Source organism: Rhyacophila brunnea, unplaced genomic scaffold, assembly GCF_057557595.1.
Source record: "Rhyacophila brunnea isolate RB1 unplaced genomic scaffold, BYU_Rbru_1.0 scaffold_22, whole genome shotgun sequence".
Taxonomy (NCBI): domain Eukaryota; kingdom Metazoa; phylum Arthropoda; class Insecta; order Trichoptera; family Rhyacophilidae; genus Rhyacophila; species Rhyacophila brunnea.
In genome coordinates this window covers 6,521,887-6,534,841 of record NW_028232882.1, presented here as the reverse complement: position 1 = coordinate 6,534,841, position 12,955 = coordinate 6,521,887, and the positions used below count along the sequence as shown (strand labels likewise).

General features: G+C 32.6%; 1 long non-coding RNA gene across 1 annotated transcript; it reads left to right on the top strand.

Annotated features, from left to right (window-relative positions):
• The first annotated feature begins 2,306 nt into the window (after positions 1-2,306).
• On the top strand, positions 2,307-12,675 carry LOC147069982 (uncharacterized). The gene is made up of 2 exons (XR_015070938.1): positions 2,307-2,437; positions 8,930-12,675. It is a non-coding gene; the product is annotated as an uncharacterized LOC147069982 (long non-coding RNA).
• Positions 12,676-12,955: the final 280 nt, after the last annotated feature.

Genomic DNA, 12,955 nt, shown 5'->3' with positions numbered 1-12,955 from the left:
TTTTAAAGTTTATAAAAAAATAGTTAAGTAATAGTTCTAGGTTTTTAAGGTTTAAAAATTGCTATTCTATCTTTCACCGTATTTTTAGCCGAAGGTTTAAAATTACTCAAAGTAGTCGTGGAAGCATTTAAACCACTCTTCTTTATATTATATTCTCCATCATTGAGCGGTTTTCCATTTTTAGAGATTATGTTTGAGGTGAAATAACAAGCAGTTATTATATTTCAATGACTGCCGATAATTAATTTCATAAGGTTTGTTGATTGTATATTTGATTCCCCGATCCTAAGGACAGACCTATGCAATTGAAAATATCCGTTGAGAATTATTGAGATAAAACTGTCCTCAGTTACCAGTAAATCGTTCCTGAAAAAGAAACAACGACTCAACTGGAATAAATAGTAGGTACAAAACTTCATTTGCAGAGAGAGCTCGCTATCCGAATGGCAAGGCTGGAGCAACATTCAACTCGATGCAGAGTGTCTGGGACTGATGGTCGTACTCGGTCAAAACAAAAAAAAAATGCAAAACCCGTTTGGAGGTGGGGGAGTTTGATTGTAATCACATGATTTGGCGGAGTTAGTAAGTAATCACTGTTGGATTTGGGCGCCATTCGATGGTTACAACTTAACATTTTTTTCAGCGTGATACAGTGTTATCGGCAATAATTAGTTCAAATACAAGTTTTAGTTTTAAATATTTTTATTGAATAAAATTGATAACATAATAATATCATAATGATATAAAATAATAAAAGCTACTATAAAGAGCATGGGTTCTCAACACTGGCAACAAGGAAATTGTTACCGCCTTTTCGAAAATGTATACAAAATTACAGTCAATTCGAATAAAAGGGTTTTCACAAAAATTTAGTTTTTAATAAAACAGTATACCTACCTAATTAGATTCATTATCATTATTTTTCATTGCGCATATGAATGTGCCCGCTGCCGCACTTGCGCCCGCGGGCACAGTATTTTAAATCTCTGCTATAGACAATAATACTAGCGTGCAGGTAGAATATTTTTTAATAATATTAATTTATAGGTAAGTACATAATATTATTTTAAAATCATACATTATTTAAAAAAAGCAATATTAAGTAATTAGTAGGCAATTTTTAAACAGATAGTTAGGTACATTAATAATTATACGTCATTCTACTTTAAACGTTCAGCCACTTGATGTTTATATATTTATAGGTCTGTAGTTTAAAACTTTTTTTCTGCATAGGTTCCACGAATAGGTATATTGTGTGTAAAATAAAAAAATGTGTCGGTGTATTCTTTACATTGCGTAATTAATTCGATATGCCGTCACCAATAATAAAAAAATACCTAGGTTCCTGTATATTATTATTACGTTTTATAGGGATTGGTTCGAGAATTTGACCATTTTACAACGTTTTTATTAGGTCGTATTCTTATTTGTCCGGTGGTTGTGTGTCCGGTACAAATCTTGTAATCGATTTTTAAATAACTTCCCGTTAACATTTGAAACTTTTGGAATATGTATATCAGAACACGAGTAATAATACATTAGCCATCTTTAAATAGAATTGAATTCACTTTCAGTTAATTCTGTTTTTTATGAAAAGTTATTTCGGAAGAAATCCGTAATCCAATCCACTATTATTGGTTGCTAGGGGTCTGGGGTCTAATTATTAATATATACGTGCGTTACTATGGAAATCAATATGGAATGTCAAAATGACATTTCATTATTCAGTATTTCTATCAAGTACTTACATATGTTTTTGATCGTTTAAGCTAGTCAAGTCAAGTTTATATGATTCAACAGAAAATTTAAAAACGTTGTAGGTATAATGGTAAGTATAAAAAGTTCTTTTCTTATCTTGTAATTATTTGTATATTTTCTGGTATACCTAGCCTGCCACCGGTGATCAACTAATTGGGAGGTCAATAGCTATGTTACTTTGAATATCAATAATAATAATTATTATATTCCATTGCGTGAGAATTCCAACGTGTTTCTTTGTTTACATACTCGAGTCGGCAATGCTACAGTACATTATGAGAAAGGCGTTTTTATTTGGACCATAGACTAAAATATTATTAAATTTGTACAAAATTACCTACTACCTAGTACCTACGCAAAATAAAAAATAAAAGATTAACGATTTTTTATTCTTTAAAGGGCTATGTTATTAATAAAATAAGGATATTATCAATGGGAGAAAATGTCGTATTTCAATTACCTACAAGATTTTTCTTGCATATTCTAATATTTATTTAGTCTAGCAACATTTATGACATTTACAAATACAAAAACGTTACCCGCCATGCGCCATCAGCCGTTGTTTTCTTTCTTTCTTGGTCGAATTGTTTGCTATTCACTACACAGATTGTAAAAAATAAACCTTAACGTTATGGTTATTTAGAAGCCTGCTTATTGCTGTGAAGTATCCAAAACACACGTAAGTAAATCCATTAATAATATTATGTTGATGTAGATGCAGTTACTGACATATTTTTCGGAAATATGAAAACAATCAAAATGTTGGTTCATGAGTAAGTAATTGAATGACATGTGCTTTTGCTGTGTCGACATCCAATATTGGCGTTTCTAGCACATGTTTATACAATAATGAATTTTATAATAACAGTATCTTAATCTATGACTACGGTTTAAATTATACCTTCGACTTCAATCAAATTCTAATTGATAGGTACAAGTTGTAGCATGATTCCTGTGGAATATGTACAAAACTCTCAATATTTTAATACTTTAATAGCGCTTGTACACATGCAGGGAATTACTGTCGGCAGTTGTGCTTATTTTAAACTGTCATGACAATAACTGTTAACATGTAAAAGTGCTGACTGTCTCTCCAATCTCATTTTTCAAGAGTAAGCGAGACGCGAGGTTGTCATTTTATACTACTATCTGACAGGTCATATTGAAAATCGGAGCTCAAAATGAGTAGTTCGTTTTTTTACCGGCATGTTCGCTCTACTGCGTAGGCGCAGATCGGAAATAATCTTACTTGCGCGCAATAAATCATCACAATTTGGAATCTTCCAATCTTGTTTGATTTATGCATATACATATTTCCCCATACATTTTCTTACTGTGCACAGTACATCCATGCACCTGTAAACGGGGTACAACTTTAAGTAAAACTAATTACTTGTCCAAAAAGTCTCTTTGTGATAGTATGTCAATTCTCCTGTCTTAAGGGCGGACGTGCTCAGCGTGGGTCAAAATGCAGCTTTTATTCTATTTTCAAAGCATGATCCTGGACATTCCTTAAACGTTGTAGATAATCTATTTATATAATTTTGAAGCCTTATTATCCTTTATTTTTATTTTAAACATTTGATGACTGCATAAAGTATTTTTATTACATAAAATAGTATTCTTTTAAACCTATCGCTCTAATGTTTTAGAATATAGTCATATTTCAGTACATAAATGTGCAGTGGTGTTAAGATTTTTTACGTTCATTAATTTTTAAACGCATTTATAAAACTATCAGTATAATTTATATCGACATTATTATAGTGAAATATTTACGATAAAAAATTATATTGATAATCTGTGATCCCAAATTTGACAAAAATTTGTCATTTTATTATTCAAAAAATGGGCAAGATTAACACATTTGAAGATAATTCTAAAGATACTGATTATAAGCTATGTCTTTGACCATTCAAATGTGATAAACATCCTACGAATAATGATTGCTTTATAATGATTATTGACCTAAGAATAAGGTAGTGTTTTTTTGAAATACGCCATTTCTTTTGGCATTCCCCGGTGGTTAAGCTACAACATACGGCCGTAGCCATTAATTGACAAACTAAAGCTGAAGTAGGGAGTAGTGGCGGCCGGTGATTTTTTGGATTGTAATTTTTGAGGGTGAGCTGGAAACCTACCTTATTGAAAAATGAAATCAATTCGGCGTTATTTTTGATTTGACAAAACGTTATTGACATTTGGGAAATTACCTGTATATTTTATATTTTTAATGAAACATGTTGCGAGTTACTTAAATCTTTATTGGATTTGTTTTAAGAAACGATTGCATCTCTTATAGTAGATAAATACCTCTTTCAACGTAAGCCGTCTTATTCTATATAAGTACATTATCTTTAGCAATTTGTACACTGTATGAATAATGATTATTATGAAACTGCACTGAAATAGTATTAAGATTTATTAACGTATCACTAGAATTCATGCATTAATAATTTTCTATACCTATTATAAATAACCGACATCATTTCACGTTCAGTCAACACACAGGATAATGAAATATAAATTTTCCAGAAATGCGGTAGGTACCAAATTATTTTTATCTTCACTGATTTAATTTGCAGTACACATAAATCAAAATATCTTACCGACATTCTATTATATTTCTTACCCATTTTAAATTTAGAAAATAATGAATTCTATTGTATTTAGTTTAACAGGCATTTTACATACGAGATTGCTAAATATGATACTAAACATAATTTGAGCGTGAACTGAAGTCGCAGCGTCTATAATAACAAACCATAATTCAAATATGTAATTGCTCTCTACTCAGAACAATATGATGTCATTTTACCCGGTCGGCGCACGATATTCTGGAACTTACGCATGGCATAAACGATTAGCACGGTTTAAGTTGTTTTATAATGGCTTTAGTTAATACTAAGCTTTAGGTTCATTTTAAGTAAACAAAATATATTGCCGGGGCGCGAACGATTTCTGTGAGGATGACGTATACGGTGCATAGTGCCTGTATTATCGCCGATTGGGAATGTGGGCACATCGGTTTATGGTTTGCATTACAATAAGTGAGCGATAATATTAAAAACCTATGAAGAAAAAATATGATTTACGATGTTGAATGATGTTTCATAGCAATGCAGGCAGTGCAGTGCACTTGTATGATATTAGACCAGCCGCCGCTGGTAGGGAGTAAGATCATGATAACGCGCGCGTTTGAACATGTACCGTTTAAGAAAAAAGATTTGTTTTTCGGTTAGGTGCTTAGAAGCTTCATTTTGACCTACGCTGAGCATGTCCCCCCTTAAATACATTTTTTTTTTGGTTGGTACTGATGTTGTCATCTATTCAGTGATAGGTATCCTCCTTCCAATAGCGCTACAGACGTTGATATATCTGCAGGATGCATCATTCCATACAATATCTGAACAGGAAAATGGTTACCCAGAAAAGGTTTAGACATATTCTGACCAAAATCTGTAGGAGTGATCTTTAGATAGAGTTGAGTTTTTAGTACCTACATCCAATATGTATTTGTATGATGAAAACAAATGAATACAGTTTGGAAATTAACATTGTTTGATGTTTGCGGCAGGTAGAGTTCGCGAGAAAGAGTCGCTTTCATTTGTATTTATCTGTTTAGTACCAAAGAATAAAATTTTGGTAAATGTGCCTCAGAGCTGGCCATGAGATTTTACAACTTTCTTTTTAGACCAGCGCTGTCCAAATGGCGGCCCGCGAGCTGTACACCAAATTTTTCATCAAACATTGGGGAGAGAATTACCCATCATACATTAAAATATGAAAACATTTCATTATAATACTAAATATTAAAAATACTTTTTCAAAACAAAGATATATACTTACTGCTTAATTTTTCCAGCTTGAAAAAACATAAATTTGTTGATGAGAATTAAAATATCGCGTTACAAATAAATAAATATGACTAATTAGTGTGTTGCCTTTATAAACATGTTACTAGATTTAGAAACAAACTAAAATTGTTGAAGTTAAATTCGCAGGAAAATAATGCTTTTTGAATCTTGCAAAGAGTTCTATGAAGAAATGAAGGAATGTAATATAGAAGTGAATTTCGAATTTTTTTAACTTAAATTAGATATCCTGATTGAAGATATTCTCAATTTGATGACCTTAAACTGAGTATTAATTTATTCAGTGATTCATTCAATATCGATATTAGCTCTGTTGATCCTAAATATCAATTGGAATTATGCGACCTTTAGGCTGACCACCGCCATCTTTAGATTAATAAAGCCTGATCATAACTTTTTGCACAAGCAACGAGTGGTCGACTTCCATACTATTTATTAATAATGACAGGCAATGATAGGTCATCCATAGAGAACGGGAGGGGCGGAAAGGTACGACCAGTCGTGAAATGTATCGGCTTTCCTCTTCAGAGTCGGCAATGGGCTGACCCATTTATTGCATCTAGTGGAGCAACTGGAATAGAAGTGTTCAAACTTTTGGATATAGAAAAATACCCAAAAATGATAGATTTTCGACTTTAAATCATTTCTATGTTCGGAAGTACATATATCTGCGAGGTTGCCTTCTCTGACATGAAATACATAAAATCAAAATATAGAAACAGCTTGAAGGACTCCACGCTTGAAAATATAATTAGACTTGTCATAACAAATGTTGACATTGACATAAAAGAAATTGTTGCTCAACAACTAAGGCCACAATGCTCCCATTAAATAACTTATAAGTACGTATAAGTTAATTTTAAATTAATTTAAAATTATTAATATAATTAAAAATATTTTTTTTTATGAAAAAATAACTTTTGAATTGACATTAACTGACTTTTCATTTACCTATCCGTTTTGGCCCCGAAAAGTTTGCTAAAGAAAAAATGGCCCGCGGCCTAAAATAAGTTGGACAGCGTTGTTTTAGACCAAACCTAACCTATCCTAACCTACCCCAACCTAATATTACCTCCTATAATCTTAGTTTGTGATAATGGTGCATCAAAATGTATGAAATTTTCAAATTTTCAATTAACGATTATTGAATCGAAAAGCCGATGCGCCGACAGAAAAAGGTATTTATTATAATTGTCTGCATGGAATAAACTGTTTTCGTAAAAAAAAAATTATATAAGCTCATGGCCACCTCTGCGGCAAAAATACCAAAATTTTTATGAGATGATTCTGGCAGACTGAATTTCGGCGCATATTAAAATTTTGTTATTTTATTTTTCACACATTTCATCCATAAAATGTTACATATTGGCTACATCTCAAATCGAGCGCTGGCTTCAATTCCCCTTCTCCATTTTTTACGGTCTCCAGCCAATCGCAGGACTGTGACTGTGCAGACACCAAGTGCTTCAAGGCGTCAATATGTCCGCCTTGCTCCCTCACTCCATCGATCCAGCGGAGCCGTACTTTTCCCACCTGGCTGTTGGGTGGTGAGAGACATGTTTTGCACGCCGCAGTTCAATATGTACAAAGTGTGCACAACTTTGTTGTCTCGCCCAAAATATACCGAAACTATTATGGTTTGGTTAGGTTAGGTTTAATTAAATTTTAAAAACTAACCAACACCATCTGTATATTGTAGCCTTATTTCAATGAAAACAAATACGTATGACTGACAAAAGTTTAATGTTCACTATTTATGGCGGATCTTAACAGCCTACCTCCACCTTTCGCCTGGTATTCTGTAACCTAACCTAACCTTGTCAGATGCTTAGAAAAACTTTACTTTATCCACAACAAGAAAACAGGGCTTTTGTATATAACCATATTTGTGTCGCTAAATTTCAAAACCCGCTATAACACTTTTGCATTATGTTGAGAAAATCAATAAAAACCTTTAGAATTAAAAAGGTTTTTGAATGTTTCAGTAGTGTTATAGCGGGTATTGATAGACGCATTGATTTTGTTTCATAAGTGACAGTCGATCGTAGCGGATTTTGAAAGAGGCGATAAAATTTTCATGTAGAGATTTTAATAACGAATCCATTCATATATATAATATCTTAATTATTTCAACAAAGTGTTATAGCAGGTTTTGAAATTAATAGGGTGTTCATCCAAAATTTTCGAATGCGATTTTACGCTAGATATATAATACGCCCGTATAATTGCGTTCATCCAAATTTAGTACATAAGCATCTCGCCGAACCCGAACACCTAATGCCCCTCTACCATAAGTTTAGCGAACCGATTGCTAAATTCGGCAGAGTCCATTTTTGACAGATCGCAACTGACAGCCCGCGTTTGTTGATAATTGTCATAGGTACTTGTTTTCTTCCGTATTTCATTATGATTCAGTGTATTATTTTGATTATTGTCTAATGGTACTATCTATTTTACAATTGATTCTATAATTGGTGCTTCATTTTATTTAATCATGAATGCTTTATTTATAGGTAGTAAACTTTGCTTTCGTAGATAAAGCTAATCTACAATGCCGCAAATTTCGTAAAAGAGGCGACGCTTTCAAATTTAAGAGTCTCGTTAGTAAATACACATCAGACGCAGATTCATGAAATCAAATAAATACAAGTAATATAATATTTTGAACAACTCAATTCACATGATTATACTGGAATCGATTTATGCTTAATAATTATATGGTAGGTAGGTATACTATCACGATAACCATTTACTTTCATTTGTTTATATTGTAATGATTATTTATTCAATATCGTTTATTCGGCATTCGGATTATCCGGCCATAATGTAGTATTAATCGAAAAATAAAAGAAATAATATGAAAGTAAATGTAATAGCGAGTTCAAAATATATGGACCACTAGGGATATCTAGCGGCAAAATGTGAAAAATTGTCATTTATTTGACAGTTAAGTGCCCATAGACATCAAAAACTGACCATAGAGAAAAAATATTTTTCTGTTTTAATAAAAGGAATACTTGTTTCAAATAGGCGCGCATGTACAAACACCGTTATTTGAATAGAGCATAATGGAACACGGCGGCGCCGGTATATACAAATCCGAAGATAAGTGGGTGAACACTCGACAAGTTTTATTACGGCAATAAACGGTTTCGGCGTAAGGTGAGACCGTCATAAACCATTCGGTTCGGCTTATTTCCATGGAAACCCTATTAGTGACACATTTAACTTTGATGTATAAAATACCATCTTGAAATATTGACCGATGGTTAATTTTGTTTTGTTGTTGTTTTCAGGTTGCTTCAATTTTGGAACCATTGTAACAGCAATTGAGCCTGTAGCGTTGATGACGGAGTCTCCTCCTTTGGAACATATCGATTGTGTTATTGTTTCATATAACATTCGGAATATACGATGAATATCAACAGTTTGCCTTTAGAAATATTGGGTGAAATTTTCAACTACTTACCGTACGAGTCTATAATTTCAGTAGGACAAGTATGCAAGGTCTGGAAAGATGTGTCAACAAGTCGTCGAATATGGGATCGGTTCCCGATTACTTACAATTCTATCGACGATGACACCGCATATTTTGTTGATAATTTTGGCAATCAATTTGACCATTTAACATTTATTGAATTCATTCATATTGATGATGATGATGATGATGATGATGATGAATGGAACATGAAAGAAATTTTGAAGAGATGCCCCAAGATTAATAAACTCTATTTCATAAAATGCTGTATTGATTTTCAAGTAATAAAAAATATTCGCTGCCTCGCAGCTCTGGAAACATTGATTATGAGAAAGTCATATGTGAACAAGCGTAAGAACATAATGTGTAATATTAATTTCCGCTGTCATCCGTTATTGACGACTTTAGTATTAACAGACTTCGGCTTGCGTGATCGCAATTTTAAGGGACTGCTTACATGTCAAAACCTTGAACATGTTAATATCACCAATATAAAAGCAGTTTCCCAGGAAAATATTGTTAAATTATTGATTCAACAAAAGAATAAATTAAAAACTATGTGTTTGTTTGGCGGAGAGGAGTACGACGATACTGTATTGAAATATATATCAGAGTGTCCGAACATGTGCCAAGTCTCAATTACCAAATGTTGTAAGATTACATATTCCGGCTTGAAATACTTGAATAAATTATGTAACTTAAAAGTTTTAGGGTTAGGCTATAGCAATGTGTTCTCTGCCAAAGATTTAATGGATTTTTTTTCAAATGAGAATTCGAAAAAATTGGTAGCGATTGAGTTTGAAAAGATTGTAAATGTCAATATGGAGTTATTAAATCTCATCGCTAAAATGTGTCCGGATATAAAAGATCTTCGCATTGTACTATGTCCGTTGGTATGCCAATGGGATATTATAAAGAATCAGATTGAAATAAAATTTCCAAATACGATGGTTGATTTTGGGGATTACGATAATCTTAGCGACTGTTTCGATGATGACAATTATGATGAATTTGATGGCTATTCTTATCATGGCTCTCTTAGCGATGACTCTCGTAGCGATGTCTCTCTTAGCGATGACTCGTTTTAATTTTTTGCGATTTTCGTCAGATGACTTTTGTTACAATATATTGTCGCTGTAAGTCTAATACTACCAATTAACCATTTTTGTAAATATTCATGAGCCAAATAATCTTGTTATAATGTGGGTTTGTTTTAGCTTTGAATTTCATCAGTCTATCTTGTAAAACTCATAAATACCATTTGGCCAATAATTAGATTTGTATTGACTCTGTAAAATTCTTAGAAAATTATTGGTTGATTTGGAATACACCAACCAATGTGCCATGTCATGTTTAACAGAATGCTACACAAAAACTTTTTTTTTTAATTTGCTTTTTCGTGGTATTGCAATTACACTGATAATACAGTCAAACTCGGTTATTACGATCACGGATTTAGCAAGGTCTCAGATGTAATGAGGAAACATTCGTTGACATTTTAGTTTATGATTTTTTCCATACGTTTATTCATTTTTATAACGAACTATTTATCGGATATACCGAGTCAAATATCGTCAAAAATTTTCTTAAAACTGTTAAGGCTATACCTCAGTTGAGGCATGCTCTAAAAAGATCGTGGCTAGGCGATGCGCGGATTGCGGGTCGCGGGTGCAAATGACACATGCCGACCGAAATATAATTTGTCATATAAATCCAAGATGCGTCCATTTAATGGTCTGTTTATTGTTCTATTAGTAACAATAATAATATATTCATTGACATGTTTTCTTTTTAAAGTAAATGGGTAATGTTTTTAGTCATCTTTACACGATTTAAGAATTAATACCCCCGTCACCATCATGAAATAAAATTACGTATTGACACCTCGACGTTCGCTTTCAGACTGCCAGCGAGTCCAAAATTTCATCGCGCCTATAGTTGAAAATTATTTGCCGTTTCATTGAAGTATCGCCTTAATGTGTCGATCGTTTAAAAACATTTTCGACCCTAAGCAATAAAATCCGACCATAGACCGATACCGTCGGGATCAGATTACGTTTATGACACTAGTTAAGTATCTAAGTCCCTAATTGGTGTTTTCGCCGACAACGTATCCACGCATATGGTTGAAATTTCATGTAAAAAATCCAAGCTGAAGTCAGTAAGTACCTACCAGCGTTCATTACAATAAACAACTTCTCTTGTAGTTTATGAATGCAATGCTTGTTTCGGGGGAAAATTCTAATTCTGACCGGTCATTTAAAATTACCTATTCTCTGATATAACGAGTAACGCTTATAACGAGCAAATTCAGTCGGTCCCATTTTCCTCATAATAACCAAGTTCGACTGTATTATATTGTGTGGAAACGAAGTAATGTTGAAAGTAAATTTTTATGTTGTAAAATTTTGTACAAATTCGTTTGTATATTCTTATTTTTTTCTTTTACGTTGTCGATAATAAAAATAGTAACAATGTCTAATACTATTAAATTTCCCATACAATGGAACCCCGATTTTATGTGCCTGGAATTAATCCCACTATTTGCGTGCAGTTTCTGCAATTCCGTTTCATTTTAGTACATTTAATTCCCGGTTTCTTTTTTTATTTCCTGCAAACATCTGAAATATTCAAAATTTAATTAAAAATTCATTGCATTGAAATGAATTCTAATTGCATATGTGCGTTTTTATTTATAGACATTGTGTCTAGAGTGCCCAAAACCAAGGTTACATAACGCATTTTTTATTTTTTTTTGTTTTACACCCATTCAAAGGAACATTCTTGAAAAGGTGAAAGAATATGTTAGCATATTATGCGCCAGACTGATTTGTATGATTTTTTAATAAAAATATGTTTATATAACATATTCAATTTACCATTTTTTGTCAGTCCCTTTAAAAACGTCGAATTGCAGTTTCACTGTTACGTAGTATAATTAATAAAATACAATGACATCTTTTAAGAAAAAAGCCTTTAGCTTCAACAATATTGTTAACATTTTTCATGATAAGCAATGTTGTAATAAGATAGGAAATGTATGTTGACATGTAATATACAATATAATCCTATGTATGTAACTCAGAGGCGAAGAGTGGAGGTAGGCTGTGGAGATGGAGCTCGACATAAATAGTGCACGCTAAACTTTGTCAGTCATACTTTTTTTCATTGAACTAAGAGTACAAATTGCAGATGGTGTGGTTAGTTTTTAAAATTCAATTAAGCCTTACCAAAACATAATGAATAGAAGGTAAAAAATATTCTTTATGGCAAAATTTTTGATATTTTATTGATGGAAGAATAGTTTTTATCAATTATATTTTCGTTTAATTGAATTTTAAAAGCTAACCAACGCCATCTGCAATTTGTATTCTTAGTTCAAAACAAATAAGTATAACAAGTTAAGTGAATGGGTACTATATAATATCAGATCTCCACATACTACCTCCACTCTTTGCCATTGATGTAACTAATATTCTAATATAGAAACAACCAAAATATTCTGGCTGTCAAATTATCGTGTTTAAATTTATGTTTTTTATAATAAAACAATTGATTTTTTAATTTGTTTATTTTTTTATGGATCATTCTTATTTTTATTACTTATATCATAAATTTTATGTTGTAAGGGCTTGCGCAGACAGAGAGCGGTCGGAGTTCTGCGTTCAACCGACCGTTGACCGCTAGCGTCCAGGGACAGCAGACAGGTGGCGGTCAACAATATGCGTTCCATTTGTATACAAACGTTGTAGTGACACAGGCGCTGCATAATGCGAGACCGCTATATTCCGACTGCGAGTGGAAGTGAGAAAGCACGCTGTTGCGTACTCACTCCCCCGTGTGG